The sequence below is a fragment of the Rhynchophorus ferrugineus genome, unplaced genomic scaffold (genome assembly GCF_030347505.1).
Source record: "Rhynchophorus ferrugineus isolate W39M unplaced genomic scaffold, kcgeb_rfMv2 rfM2, whole genome shotgun sequence".
In the NCBI taxonomy this organism is placed as follows: Eukaryota; Metazoa; Arthropoda; class Insecta; order Coleoptera; family Curculionidae; genus Rhynchophorus; species Rhynchophorus ferrugineus.
In genome coordinates, this window is record NW_027472581.1 from 35,555,302 (window position 1) to 35,569,913 (window position 14,612).

The 14,612-nt window shown below is 31.2% G+C and overlaps 1 protein-coding gene across 1 annotated transcript in view; it reads left to right on the plus strand.

The window, feature by feature from the left end:
• The window catches only part of LOC143190767 (U-scoloptoxin(05)-Sm1a), a 194,524-nt gene that overhangs the window by 90,963 nt on the left and 88,949 nt on the right, over positions 1 to 14,612 (plus strand). The gene's annotated exons all lie outside the window — the stretch shown is intronic.

Sequence of the window (14,612 nt, forward strand, 5' to 3'; positions counted from 1 at the left end):
CTTACTGCTATACTTTAAACAACATTAACACTCTTCGTAAAATAGAAATTCCCTTAACGTCAGTAAGTTCTATTGGCTATTTGTTGATATGTCATTTTATTTATTTAACTTACACCACACAGATGAGACGAATTGTACATTTCAACAGTAGTCTATAGATATAGTTAATCCACTATAGATCAAGACACAGTAAATTGCTGTGACGATTATAACTCAACTTTTTAATAGGAACATACTGCTATTTTTATGGTTTTTCATTTTTATTTATCAATAGTGTAAAATTCTTTAAATTAGTGTTCAAATTCTTTACCTTTATATCTAGACTCTATTGTTTCCACTCAAAGTATTGAAACAAATTTTGTGTAAAACCAGTTGAAGTCCTAATAACGCTAAAAACATACAAAAAAAAACTGGATCAATTCGTTTTAAAAAATTCCGTCTTTCCGAAGTGAATATAGCTTTAAATAACACCAGATCTGTTCTATTTATTGTTGTTAGATTTATTTTATTTTCACCTGTTTACCGTTAGTTTGAGGGAAATAAATCTAGATACCTCCAATCGTACAGTATTTGGTGAAAACGCAGCTTAACTAAAGGTCAAAAGTATTTTGAACCAGTTTTAACAAATCTGTTTATTATATATAATATTGATATTCCGGTTAGTACTGCAGTAGAGCATCTTATTTCTACTAACAAAGCTGATAAGGCAAGTTAAGCAATCGTTGTCGTTAGATCACATTTTAGCATCCTAATATTAATAAAAGACAACATGCTCCGAATGCAAGATTATAGTAATTATTTCCTAACTCAAATGCAATATTGGTTTTGACACATTTTTTTGTCAACATTGTTTTGTTACATTTTAACTTGCGCTGGATTACATGGCCTAACTATACTGATTCATGTATTTATATATTAAATATCTTCAAGAAACAGTAAATTCATTAGAAATGGTAGAAAAGGATATAGCATTGTGGTAGAATATCCTGAATTGAAATAACACGAATAAAAAAGTCTGTATTTACTGAATAATGAAAAGTTTCAAAAATAGTGAAACCTTCCTCCAAGTGGTCCCCAAGTTATAATAACTCTCGAGATCTTCCAAAATAAACTTAATCGCAAACAATACCCATATACAAACAGTTTTTTTAATTTTGAAATACTGTTCTGGTGAAGTGTGACCACTGCCAAAGTTCAGAGTTATAAATACAAAAAAATTAATGTATAAAAGTATATATCTAATCAATTATTCAGCTTTAGTAGAGTTTTACTTCCTTTTCCTCTGTATTCTAATCATACTTACACATTCCTCTAACTAAAAGTGTAAAAACTTAAAGAGCACCAAGCACCTATCCTATCTGTAGCTTGCTCATATGTTTTATAAATACGATTTTCCAAATATTTTCAATATTATTTCAACGCTTAAGGGAACATTCTAGCATGTATGCTTCTACATTTTAGGTATTTTTCAAGTGAATAGTTGTCAGATTCGTGACGGAATTAGGGTTATTAAAATATTTCTGTAAATGTTAGCGGTATTAACTTCTGATTCATTTTAGGTTTCTTTAGTAAATGCATTTCATAACAGAGCGCTAACCGAATATTGCAGGTATTCGATATAATAAATACGTCAATTTTGTGCATCAAGAGTTTAAATGAAGGGTATAAATAATATTAACAATAATAAACTAATATAGCTTCATAGAATTTTAATTCCTCATTTGTTGGTGAGTGGTTAGTTCCAGCGTGGAAAAGAAGACAAAGTAGAAAGCGTGGACAAAGTAGATTCACGAAAACCATAAAAGGCAAATTAAAGATGATCTATCTGCAAGGCTGAGGTCGAAAAATTGAATAAATAAGCAAAGAACGATGAAATTTTATTTAAAAATTGAGGTAAAGGAATTATAATATGGAAATATGGATAAAAGATAAAGACAATATAAATACATAAAAGAAGTAATGAAAATATGCAGCAGTTAAAATGAAATTAACCACATAATTTGTATAGATGGAATAACACATATAGGAAAAATACGGGAAATTAGGTATTATTAAATTTTTAACCATTTTAGAGCATTGACAAATATTAAATTACGTAATTGTGTTCCATATTGTTTTAACATCCATGCTAAAGTCAAATATCAATGTCAAAATAATTTTATGTATGTTTATAACATACATGTGTATGTTTATAACATACATACATATGATCATGTATACTTATATTTAATGCTCTGAAGTTATTACAGTTCTGAAAATAATCTTACTTATGATACTTTGTTATAATGTTCAGTGGTGTAGTAATGTAATCAATACTTCGTTGATTAATGAAATTTACTGGAGATTAGATAAAATTAAATAACAGTCACTTTAATATACAGACATTTATTATTTTAATTAATGCTATATGTCATATACATTTCTGATTAATTTAATAGATTTTAGTCAAATTTCAACCACAGGATGGTCGTTAATGTTTCAAGAATACATAAAATAAAAAAGTTAGCGTTTAAAGTAAATCGATACAATAACATACACCAACCATATCGAAAAAATAGTTTTGGGGTAAACATGTTTATAGTTTAGTTTTAAGATCCTGCACTTAATTAAAACTGAAAAATTCTCGCAAGGGCACACTTATTGAAAAGATGACAAAAAATCGAATTTTTCAGCTCTTAAACAAAATGTTCGGTTACAAAGTATGGAATTCGAAGGATTATTGCCATATGAGAATATGTTATTTTCGATCCGACGAAGAAGAAGCATCGTAAAATCTAAACTTGCGCCAGATGGAGCGAAACAAATTCGGCCGCCCCAAGTTAGGTCATTACGGCGCTGATATATAAACCGCGACAGTATCTCCCTGACCGTAACAGTGCCTTTAGAGCATTGTTGTTGGTAACCGTTTCGTCGGCTGCATCCCCCAAACATTATCTATCAAGAATCAAAATCGAATCTAGATCCGTTTGGACCGAGGCCCGTTTTTACGGCGGCACTAAAACTTTTTATTGGACTGAACGCCCGCCAATTTATCGCTCGGCTCGATAGATATTCCGGCCTGTCACGCCGGACGCACCTCCCCCATCGCCCCTCGTTCCCGACGGTCCGGACGAGGGTTCCACGATCGGCGGCCGACATATTTAAATCGGCCAGTTAATGATAGCCTATCGGGACTTCTAAAAACAATTAGGTTTGAAATGTATCTCCAAAATTATTTGCGAGCGCCCAAATCGGCATCAAACATCGAGTGTCGGATGTTTCTGGTGAATAAATCCGAAATGGCCGCACGGCAATTCGAATATAGCACGCTAGATGGAACGGAAGCTGCTGGTCCTGCCAAATTATACAACTGAAAAGGAAATGTTTATTTTAATTTATGGAGGTCGGTCAAATATTTCGACATGACATTCGTTGCACCTATTTAGACTGCTCGGCCTAAATGAAAATATACTGATTTAGAATTTAATCTGAAAATTTGGATTTTATAATGTAAAATTGAAATGTTGAAATTGTTGCCGGTATGCGGTTTGATGAATATCTATCTAATCAGAGTACATAAAAAATAAATCCTATAAATTTCGCTTGCGCGGAACGATTATTTGTGCAAGTAATAGGGTAAAATTTGACCCTATGATTAACCAAGATGTTCAGCTAAAACCAACTGGTCTTTTGACTCCGCGAATGATGAGAGGGTAAGATTTTAATCAGCTGATTTGTGTGTTTCGAGGGGCTAAGGAAGAACCTTATACTGAGCATATTTGTGAAGCTTTTCACGAATGAGATGCCTGATTCGAGATGGGTATTCGCGTTGCTCATAAACCATGGGCATTGAGTAACGCGCATACTGTTTTGGACTGGGACACTTGGAGTTATGCAAGTTATCTCTTAGGGACATACTTGTACCACATCTTTGCTTCAAAAAGGCAGACTGATCGAACCAGTCTTTTATACAGGATCGCTTCCTGGTGAATTGGGGTTGAGTCGGCTGGTTGAGTTGGGCTTGGGGTTTACTTCGCATGACATCCAGATAATGTCTAGAGGTGAAAAACGATGTGTCGTCTGCATAGAATAATGTGTTCGATCTTCACTTCGCGAGAGGGAACTCGGTCACCTACAAGTTAAACAGGCTCGGAGCTCATGAAGAACCTTGCGGAATTAAGGATACTAGGTCATCCGGTAAACCTAGTTTTTTTGGCTTTGAAAATTAGAGCGTAGTGCTGAGCTAGCACAATTCGCCTTTATAGCCTTTTAAGTTCAACTTAAACCACAAGTTTCTGTTCAAATTCCAGTAGAGAACCCAACGGATAGTCATGCAGCTTAAGAGTTTAGCTCGTCGACAATAACGTACTAGGATCGAATACCTCAGAGTCAAAAGGTCGTTTCAAAAAGTTTATAAAATAAAACATCGTGTTCGTAAAAGTTAAGTGAATGTATTGGAAGTCGCTAAATAACATAATTGTGTTAAGACGATAATAAATATATAAATTTTAACTGTGATGGATGTATTCATGATTCATTGGACAAAATTCGAATATTTTTATATAATATTATATAATAATTTATGGCTAGGAATCGCTGAATACCTTTAAATTTACATTTTGTGATTTCACAGCTTCAGCTGCGATACATTTGGACGAACTCGACTTAACTACACCAAGAAATGCTTCGAGTACTTGTGGAATAATCTAACGCTAACCTGCCTTTTTTTACTAAGTTGTTCCTTCTCTTCGCAAGTAAATTCAGTCCAGTGCGCCAGTTATAAAATGGAAAAGGGTTTTAAATACCAAAACTATTAATTTACTTTAACAACTATTTTGTTCAAGGAAAGAAGGGGCGATTGCTTGAACGGCGATACAACGCAACACCGAGGGTTTTTATTTGTTATAAAACAGAATACAGCTATATCATTCGTTCACCATTCAGCCACTAATAAAATTGAACATGGTCACCATAACGATTACATGATATAACACATAAACTAGCGAACTGTTCCACATCATCGACATCTTGTTTTGGAACGAATAATTTATTTCCACAATAAAATGAATATTATGAGATGATCTTAACATCCAATTAGTAATTTTGTTATGATATATTCTTATAATCGAAAATTTTTTATCATATTTAAAAAATCGTGGAATGCTCTCGCACCACCATCTACCGGTTTCGGTTGTTAAACTAAATAATCCTCAAGTCCACCCAAAACTTCATCAAAATCGGTACAATCATTTAGGTAGAGATATATTCATAAATATTTATATTTATATTTTTATTATATATGTTTTAAAGTCTTCTTTTACCAACTATGGGTTTATCTGGACTGGGCCTAAAGTTTAACGTGGTCTCCGAACCACGGTCCTCAGCATTAAGCCTACCGACTGGCTAGTGACCAACTTTAGAAATCATTCCAGAAGACATCCGGTCTTACCCAGCCTGGTTACTGACGTAACTGGGATCATTTTCCTTGTAAGATTTTACACTCTTGCTTAGAACATTCAAATTTTAAACAATCACAAACATACATTTACGGCCATGCCCCAGCAGAATTCGAACCCGCGGCTATCGCAACCGTCCCATCTGCGCCATCAAGCCGGCATTTATATTTTTTAAACATACGTCGTAAAATTCATTTAATGGAAGCTTTAAACAAATATGATTTTATTTTGAAGAAAGCTTACTTTGAAAGAATATTAGTTTTTCCAATGAAGGGTAGACGTGCTAGTTTCAATGACGAAGCCCATTTTCATTTCGAAGATTATATAAAAAAAACTGCAGTTATTGAGTAACAACTAACTCAAACATCAACTATTGTTACACTTTCACAAAGTAACTATTAGGCGTGTTTTACCTAATTTGTGTTGTCTATTTTTTCGGTTAGAAGAATGTATAAGAATGGATTATAGATGGAAAACAATTAGAGCGTATTTTATAAAAAAAGTCAATTATAAAATAACTTAAATTCAATTATGAACATTGCGATGTATGTTCATAATTCACATTATCACTGAAAATACTCTATTTTGCTAATAGGAATTTAAGTAAAATTAATATTATTATATTATACTATTAGATATACTTATTTTAATCCCCTTAACATTAAATGAGGTATCAAGTTACTTGAATAATGTTATTCGTATATTAGCATCTCTTAGACAGTATTAGATAGATAAATAACTCCCAGGTTATTAAAATATAATACGTGCGAGAATATAATTGACATTTACATAATTCATTTAACATTATAATTAATAATAATTATTGTATTAAAATTATATAATTTTTTATAATATAATTTTTAAATATAGAATTATTAAAATTAATCATAAATTTTTTGGAAATTTTGTTTATTTAAAGAGCTAAAATTTACTATCCTATAATATTATAAGATAATAGGTGATTGCATATATTCTGATTATTATTTCACTTTACCGGGATTTATTTCACAATATAACAGGTCAATTGAAAACTGTCCGGCTCGAAAAATAGATGGCGCCTCTAGAATTAAATCCAAATATTATTAGTTAGTCCTAACCCTCCAAAGATGCGTGTATAAATTTGATAGCTGTCGGATCATTAGTTTGTGAATTATAACATTTCGAGTGAAGCAACGTTTGTTATTGTGAAAAAAAAATAAAAAGTAATTTCGCGTGTTGATAATATTGCTTTTTAAAGGGAAAAAATGCAGTTGAAATACAGTGAGTTTCCGGACACTGCCCCAGGAAATTAAACCATCAATCCTTGATGCTAAGTTTAGACGTGGTGAAATGAGCACCGAAGGCAGTGAACGCAGTAGACGCCCAAAAGAGGTTGTTACCGTGTACATCATATCATTCACGAATACTCTGTGCAAAGAGAGTGCCGCGCGAGCTCACTTTTTACCAAAAACAACAATGGGTTGATGATTCGAAGTAGTGTTTGAAAATGATCAAGCGTAATAAATCCGAGTTTTTTCATTGACATGTGACAATGGATGAAACATGGCTCCATCATTTCACTCCAAAATCCAATCGACACTCTTGCGAGTGGACTGCACACAATGAACCTGCTCCAAAGCATGGGAAAACGCAACAGTCGGCTGCAAGGTTATGGCGTCTATATTTCGGAATGCACATGGAATAATATTCATTGACTTCCTTGAAAAAGGAAGGACCATCAACAGCGACTAGTACATAGCGTTATTGCATTCAAAACGGCCGCATTTGAAGAAAAATAAAGTATTGCTTCACCAAGACCCCAGAAACTATTTCCTGTTCTCAGATCTCAAAAGAATGCTCGCTGGGAAGAAATGTTTGTCAAATGAAGAGGTGATCGCCGAAACTAAGGCCTATTTTGAAGCAAAGGACAAATCGTACTACAAAAATGGTATAGGAAAGTTGGAGGGTCGCTATAATCTGTGTATTTCCCTTGAAGGGAATTATGTTGAATAAAAAAATCTAATTTTGCCAAAAAAATTTGTTTTACTATGATAGGCCCGGGACTTTTCAATTGACCTGCTATAAATAAATATATTTTACTTTATTGAATTATCAAATACCTTATAAAAAAACGTTGTTGGTTTAGCGAGATGTAACCAACAGGCGCCATGTTTATTCGATACGCTGTAGGTGATGAAACTTTTCATTCAATCTACAACAATGTATTTTCGCTATATAATTAGAAAAATAGTCATAAAATACGCGCATATGAAAAATTTTCAACGAATTTTCTAAATAATTGAGTGTTAATTACAATCTTTCTTAAAGATTATTTCGCAGATATTATTTTAAATTAATTAAGGGGATCAAAGATGAATTAAAACCTTCGAAAATAATTGCATTACAGTAAAAATATGGTTTTGGCCAATAAATAACCCCATTACATTTTTCTTCACAAGTCTTACTATTTTTTGACCACAATAGTATATAAAATTGATATTATTTTGTAGTAATAACTTCAGTGTTATTATTGTTCTCTCGAAAATGTGTTTTTCTTTTTGTTTAAATAAGGAATTAATGTTAGCTCCAGAGGCTAATTTATTAGAAAGTTGATACCTTATTATGATAAAATTAACTACATTGATATAAATAAAATATATTCGTGCAATATTCCAAGAAACTTTTTACCACGTGGGACCGCGTAGGATTCATTTACAACAATAAGAAGAATATCGTTAGGCTTGTTCTAGTGTTGTTTTGAGCCCTTATAAAGATAAGTTGGCGAGCCTCGAGCAAAGCAGCTCAAGAGAGCATGATAAAGGACTGACAATTAGTATCTGAATTAGCGCAATTCGCCCTCGGGATAACCTACTTTCAAGACTGTTCATGTTATGGAGTAAAACTGGTCCCCTGACTATAAGAATAATGATGAACTTGAATAATGATGAAGTAAAACATACATTTCAATAAGGACTGTATATTAATTTTATTTCATTTTCTTATAAATTTAAGACTTGTGTCTCTTGTGTAAAATTCTGTATATTATATAATAATATATTTTCAAACTCAAATATATCTTCTTCTATATATTAATCGGCCTAGCGAAATTTTCACCTCTCTTTTGAAGAAAACAACTTATATCGAGGAAAAATTTACAGAGCTAATATTTTTGTGTAATATACACTACAAAAAAATAAATTGCGATAAAACGAAACCAATCGAATATCTAAATAATGCAACTAAGAATAGTAGTCAGATCTATGACACAAAAACTATAAACAAATATTTTAGGCTCTGACCCACGCGTTGCCAGCTCTAACTCTTATACGGGAGATTATTAATATCTGGCAGCTTTGCACCGCAAAATGCCAACTAACTATTGTGAATCGGAACAATCATCCTTAAGTTTTGCCTTTGAATTGATTTAAAACTGACCAGTGGGTCAAAATATTATTAAACGAAGTTGTTTAATTTTAAGCTGTGTTATTTAAGATTTTATACTATTTTCAGTTATTCCCGTATTGTTGAAACTATTAAAGAAATATAGCAAGTTTGGATAAAAATACGATTAAGAATTGTATGGTCATGTAAAGTTATATTTGATATAATGAAAATATGTAGGAGTTAAAATGAAACTAACTACATAATTTGCATAGATGGAACACGTAAAACAAACAGAAAAAAACATGAATTATTAATAGTAAATTTGTAAACATTTTAAATCATTGATAAATATTAAAGTGTTTAATGATTAATGCAATAAGATATGTGACGATAGGAAATTTTATTCTTTGAACCTTGTATCAATTGTTTTGATTATTTGTTTTGAAGAAGTTCTTTAAAATCGATAGTTAATTTAATGATTGTAGTATACCATATACTTCCAAATTAGAAAAAATAAATTACCTAATTGCGGTACGTATTGTTTTTAATTCATTTTACTCTAATCACAAAAATTACAACAGGCAACTGACAATATAAATAATTGGACATAAGCTTGGAAAATAAGAATTAATGAAAGTAAATTTGTACATGTGCAGTTCACCTATAAACAGGCCGTACAAACACCAATAACATTAAATAACACTACCATTCCATATAGAAACAACTCTAAATATCTCGAAATGAATCTCGATGCAAAACTTCGCTGGAAGGAACATATAAAGAAGAAAAGAAAAGAACTGGAATTGAAATATAGGAAAATGTACTGGCTAATTGAAAGAAAATCACAATTATCACTACATAATAAATTGCTATTATATAAGCAAATATTGAAACCTATATGGACATACGGAGTTCAATTATGGGGATGTTCTGCAAAGAGTAACATTATATAAAATACAAATTTTTCAGAACAAAGTCCTGAGAGGTATTGTGGGTGCACCCAAATACTATAGGACTGATTACCTACATCGAGACATTCAGATACCCACAGTCAGTCAAGAAACCAAGAGAATTGCAACGGAGCATGAAGAAAGACTCTATTCTCATACTGATATTAAAATGTTGCAACTTTTGGATACCACCAGAACAGGACACAGACTCAAAAGAAGCAAACCATCTGATCTTGTGTAGTGTTGTGTAGTGAGGTGCATATATTAAAAAATTCAGCAGTGACATGTATAAACATTATTTCGCCAGAGACTGAGTTAGGGCCGATGGGTCCTCCTAGTTATATACCTAGATTTAAGTTAGCTTATTTATTTAAGTTTAATTAATGTATTAATTAAATAATAATAAAAAAATTACTCTAATATGAGAGCAACATGATTAACTTAATAAATTGTGGTCGAATTTGGACCGCAGGGCCATCACTATTTTAAATTATTGGCGATGGTTAGTCACTGCTTTTTGACTATGATTCCTAATATTTTAAATAAACTATGAATCATGTAGCCTAACATTTTCATAATGAAGCAGTACTTTCAATCATCGGTAAAACACCTATTGTACTATCGATCTACTATTATCATGGTAGGATTACTTTGATTTGATATAAAATTGTTTCATCCTCAAACTAATTTTGTTTGTACCAAAGTTCTTTTTGATGATTGAATCAATGTTCGTTCTAAGTTTCTCAACAGAAAATAGCTTTAAGCATGTTTTAATATTGCCTCTTCTTTAAGTAATCTTTCATTAAAGGATTTAAAGTTTGTTCTAATTAATATAATGACATTCTAATTAATATTGTGACATAAAAATGTATTGGTATGAAATCGGAGAATATTTAATTTTAAATAGTTTTTATATCATATAAGCCAATAAGAATTAAATATTTCATTCATTTAAACATTTATAATATAAGAATGTAATACGTTTGGAAATATTATTATTATCATTTTATTTTATGTTCTATACCTTTTTCTATGAAAAGTGAAACTCGGTAAGTTAAGGGATAACCAAGTTCGGAGTTTGAAAATTGTTGGTCTGCTTGTTGGTGTTTTGTAATTCGCTTAGAATAACTAAACTACGTGAACATGCACGTCGTAGATAAGTTAGCGAGTTAGATATCGAACCAGTAATTTAGTTAGAGCGAGCGTGAGTGTCCTTGTGTGTGTGTTTACAGAATCTCAAACAGTTTTCAGTATTTTTCCAGTAAATTTCTCCACAAGAATCTTCAAACAAAAAACAATTAAACAAAATAAATAACGACCCAGAAATAATTTCATTCGGTTCCATTGGCTGCCATAATAATATCACGAGGGTTGAAGATAATTTTCGACAGTCTTAATATTTTATTTTCAAGAACATTTTCTCTTGATATTGTTTGTGTTTTATTTATTGTTTACGATTATTAAAAATGAGAAACTCAAAATTATCTAAATTTCACTACATATCTGCTATATATTAAACTATAAGGGCTGAGTAAGCAAACAATAAACTCCCTTGTTTCTCATAGTCTGTTGAATAGCTCGATGTTTTGTCTAAAAACGGCCTTGTAAGGTGGTAAAACGTCGACTAAACTCCATCAAATGCTCGGACAAAGCTGTCTGAACCATGTGTTCATATCTAACACATCGTTAATGTTTCTTTTTCTGTGCACTTCATTCTTCATTGTATCATTCTTCCAATCTCCCATATGAATACTTTCCCACATTCACATGGGACCATTAGCTGGCCCCTTTTTGCTTTGGAGTTAGGGAGGTGCAGAAGGCATCTTTCTGTATGTTATAGTTTGAATATAACTTTTATGTCACATTTATTTAGCACCTTTCCAATGCGGTGTCTTGTTTCTTGAAGAAGCTGCAGGAATACTAGTGAAGGTTTAAATTTAAAGTCTAAGCTTAAATCTTAACAATTTTCTGATTTCCTCTTTTTATAGTGGGTAAATATTGAATCTTATTGTTCACACTCATCAAAATCCTGATATATTTTTAAGAATGCAACTGAGAAATATCTTTTAACATTTAGATCTTTATTTACTTGATTTACCAGTTTATTTAAATCAAATTATTGTTAAATTTGATGCATAATTTCTCAAAATATTTTTCAAAAAACTTTCTCAAGAACTTGTCTTCTTCTGGTTCTTTCATGTTTGAGAATCATAATGATTTCAGCCATACTTTAAAAGCTAAGAAATAGTTAATTCCCATTATTACATTAAATATTTTTTTATTTTACATATTATTAGTATCCATTGTTAACTAACTTACAATTTGTCTCTACAGTTACTCGAAACTAGTTATTTATCTAGGAATCTAGGAAAACCTCTACTTAGTATCTCATAATAGTGACAACCTTTCCTCATTCCTTATTGCGAGTCTTTTAATGTCCTCTATAGCAGTGGGAACAATACTACATCTATCCTAAAATATCCACATAGCTGAATTCCATAGGTCCATATAAGTTTTAATATTTGTTTATATAACTGATAATGGATAACATAACTGATTAATGGATAACTAATAACCAATCTTTTCTGATATTTTATGTAGTTCCTTTTCAATTACCAGATCAGCGTGAAAAACATAAAGTCAGTTTCACAAATTAATCTTTTTCATATAATATTTATTTAGATATAAATAGTAACCCTCGTATTTGTTGATGCCCTGGTCTTTATTTTTCTCGCCGCATATATGTGCTCACCGAAAAGAAAAAAAGGCTTAAATTTTTTAGAAAATGGCGTACACATCATTCCCCTTTTTTCTTGGTGTGTTAATACCGAAAATCTTGCTAACGCATAATGGAGGGGTTTATGCTTTATCCCATCTTCGCAGGTGTCGCCCATTCATGAATTTTAATGCGGACTAAAATTTGGTTTTATCAGTTGATAAAACCCTGCTAACGCTTTGTTACTCACCATAGGCATCATCCTTAGCAATATGTTTTACATCGACTTGCCCGGCTGCCCTGTAAACTTTATAGTTTATTATGTATTTTCTATTGCTTATTAAATAAAAATAAGTTATAAAAAGTGTTTACTATCGGATTGTGAGTATCGAAATTCACGGAGTATCGACTGTAAATAATTACAAATTGAATTATGAAACTAAACCTTTTAAATTTCATGAAGAATAGAAAAAAGTGTGAAACGAAATTCTTCCTCAAAAAAATATCGTCAATATGAATTTGTTATCTCATTTTTTGTTATCTCTTTCTTATATCTTGATGTATGTTGTTTCTTGTTTTTGCATCTAGCCTGATATTTTTGTATGTACAGATAATATATGCGTACAAAAGTAGTTTGAGCTAGTAGTAAGAAAAATAAAGAAATAACCTAAGTTTATTTTCATACTCATCCGTGTCTTTGTGCAGTTCTCACTGTGACTTAACAGCAATTTAATTTTTGGGATACAAAATTTATATTAATATTTTCAATGTATGTCTCTTACATACCTAGTGAAAGAAACATAAATTAAAACAGTTCCGTATGTTAGAATTTATATATTTTTCAGTATCGTACGATTCTAAATTTGTTGTACAATGTTTCTACAACTTCAGATATTTATGGCAACATGGAACTAAAATGTTGAAAGAAAGACGTTGGTTTGACAGCGATACTATCGTTGGTCCATTTTTGCACTTCTTGGTCATTTCGAGACTATGTGCCAGCCATGCCATGTAGCCAAGTAAGTGGTAATCAAAGTATACTGGATGTGCCAAAATTTACGTATGGCCGAACGATATCATGCAAGAGGATGGAACATTCCCATTCCGATTCATGTAAACCTCTAAATTCAGCAAGTTGTCTTCGAAAATTAGTTGAGAATTTTAAATGGGTTTTCATCCATTAAGTCTTGCAGTTGATTGCCTTCAAAATATCTTAATACTCCAAGCCGTTTTTCAACACTACCGCTTTAAATCGTTTCAACCAACACAAGAAATTATTGATGGGAGAGAAATGATCAGAAATCATTAATTAATAAATTGTTACTTCATGTTGGCAAATATCAAAACCTTCGATTATAACATAATTTTATTCGATCTAATTTGTCCACACTTGTGGTGAATTTACTGTAAAATGATTGTAAAATAGAACAATTCATCTGGTGAAAAAAGTTTGCCAGATTTACATTGGGTTGCTTTTGGTGATATAATAGATGAAAGATAAAACATTAGTTGCCAAAAATTCGTATAGTAGTTCGATCAAGAACGCCAAGAAATTAGCATAAAGGAACTCCCAAGAAGTATTATATTTGCGGATTTGTATATTTTAATAAATGCGTAATTCTTTCCAATAATTATATACTTGCAATTAGATTTCTCTCAATTTAACAAATTAACAGGGTGAGATTGGGTGACTAGAATATATTGCAAATAGTAAAACAAAAACATGAAAATGGTAAAAAGGAATGACTACTGACGTTTGTTGATCTCTTGGATATTATTAAAAGAAAAAAATATAACTAGAATTCTATTATCAGACTGATTTACTGACAATTCCGCGATTAATATTTTTAACCTTATGGTTTTTTGCAATGATTATTTGGAAATATAAAATATCATAAAATATTTTGTGCTGCATAAGTTTCCTTGTGATATTTCCATTTAAGGGCATCGATATTATATTATAAAAAATTAAACCCAATCAAAATAATTTAAACAAAAATAAGAAATGCTGAATTTTTGCTTTGAATACGAAATATTGCAAATAATCATTAGGACCAAGTATTAATTTACTTCAGTACAATTTATTGATTGTCACTTTTTATGATTTTCTATATTAAGCTTTATAGTTCATAAAATGTTATAAAAATG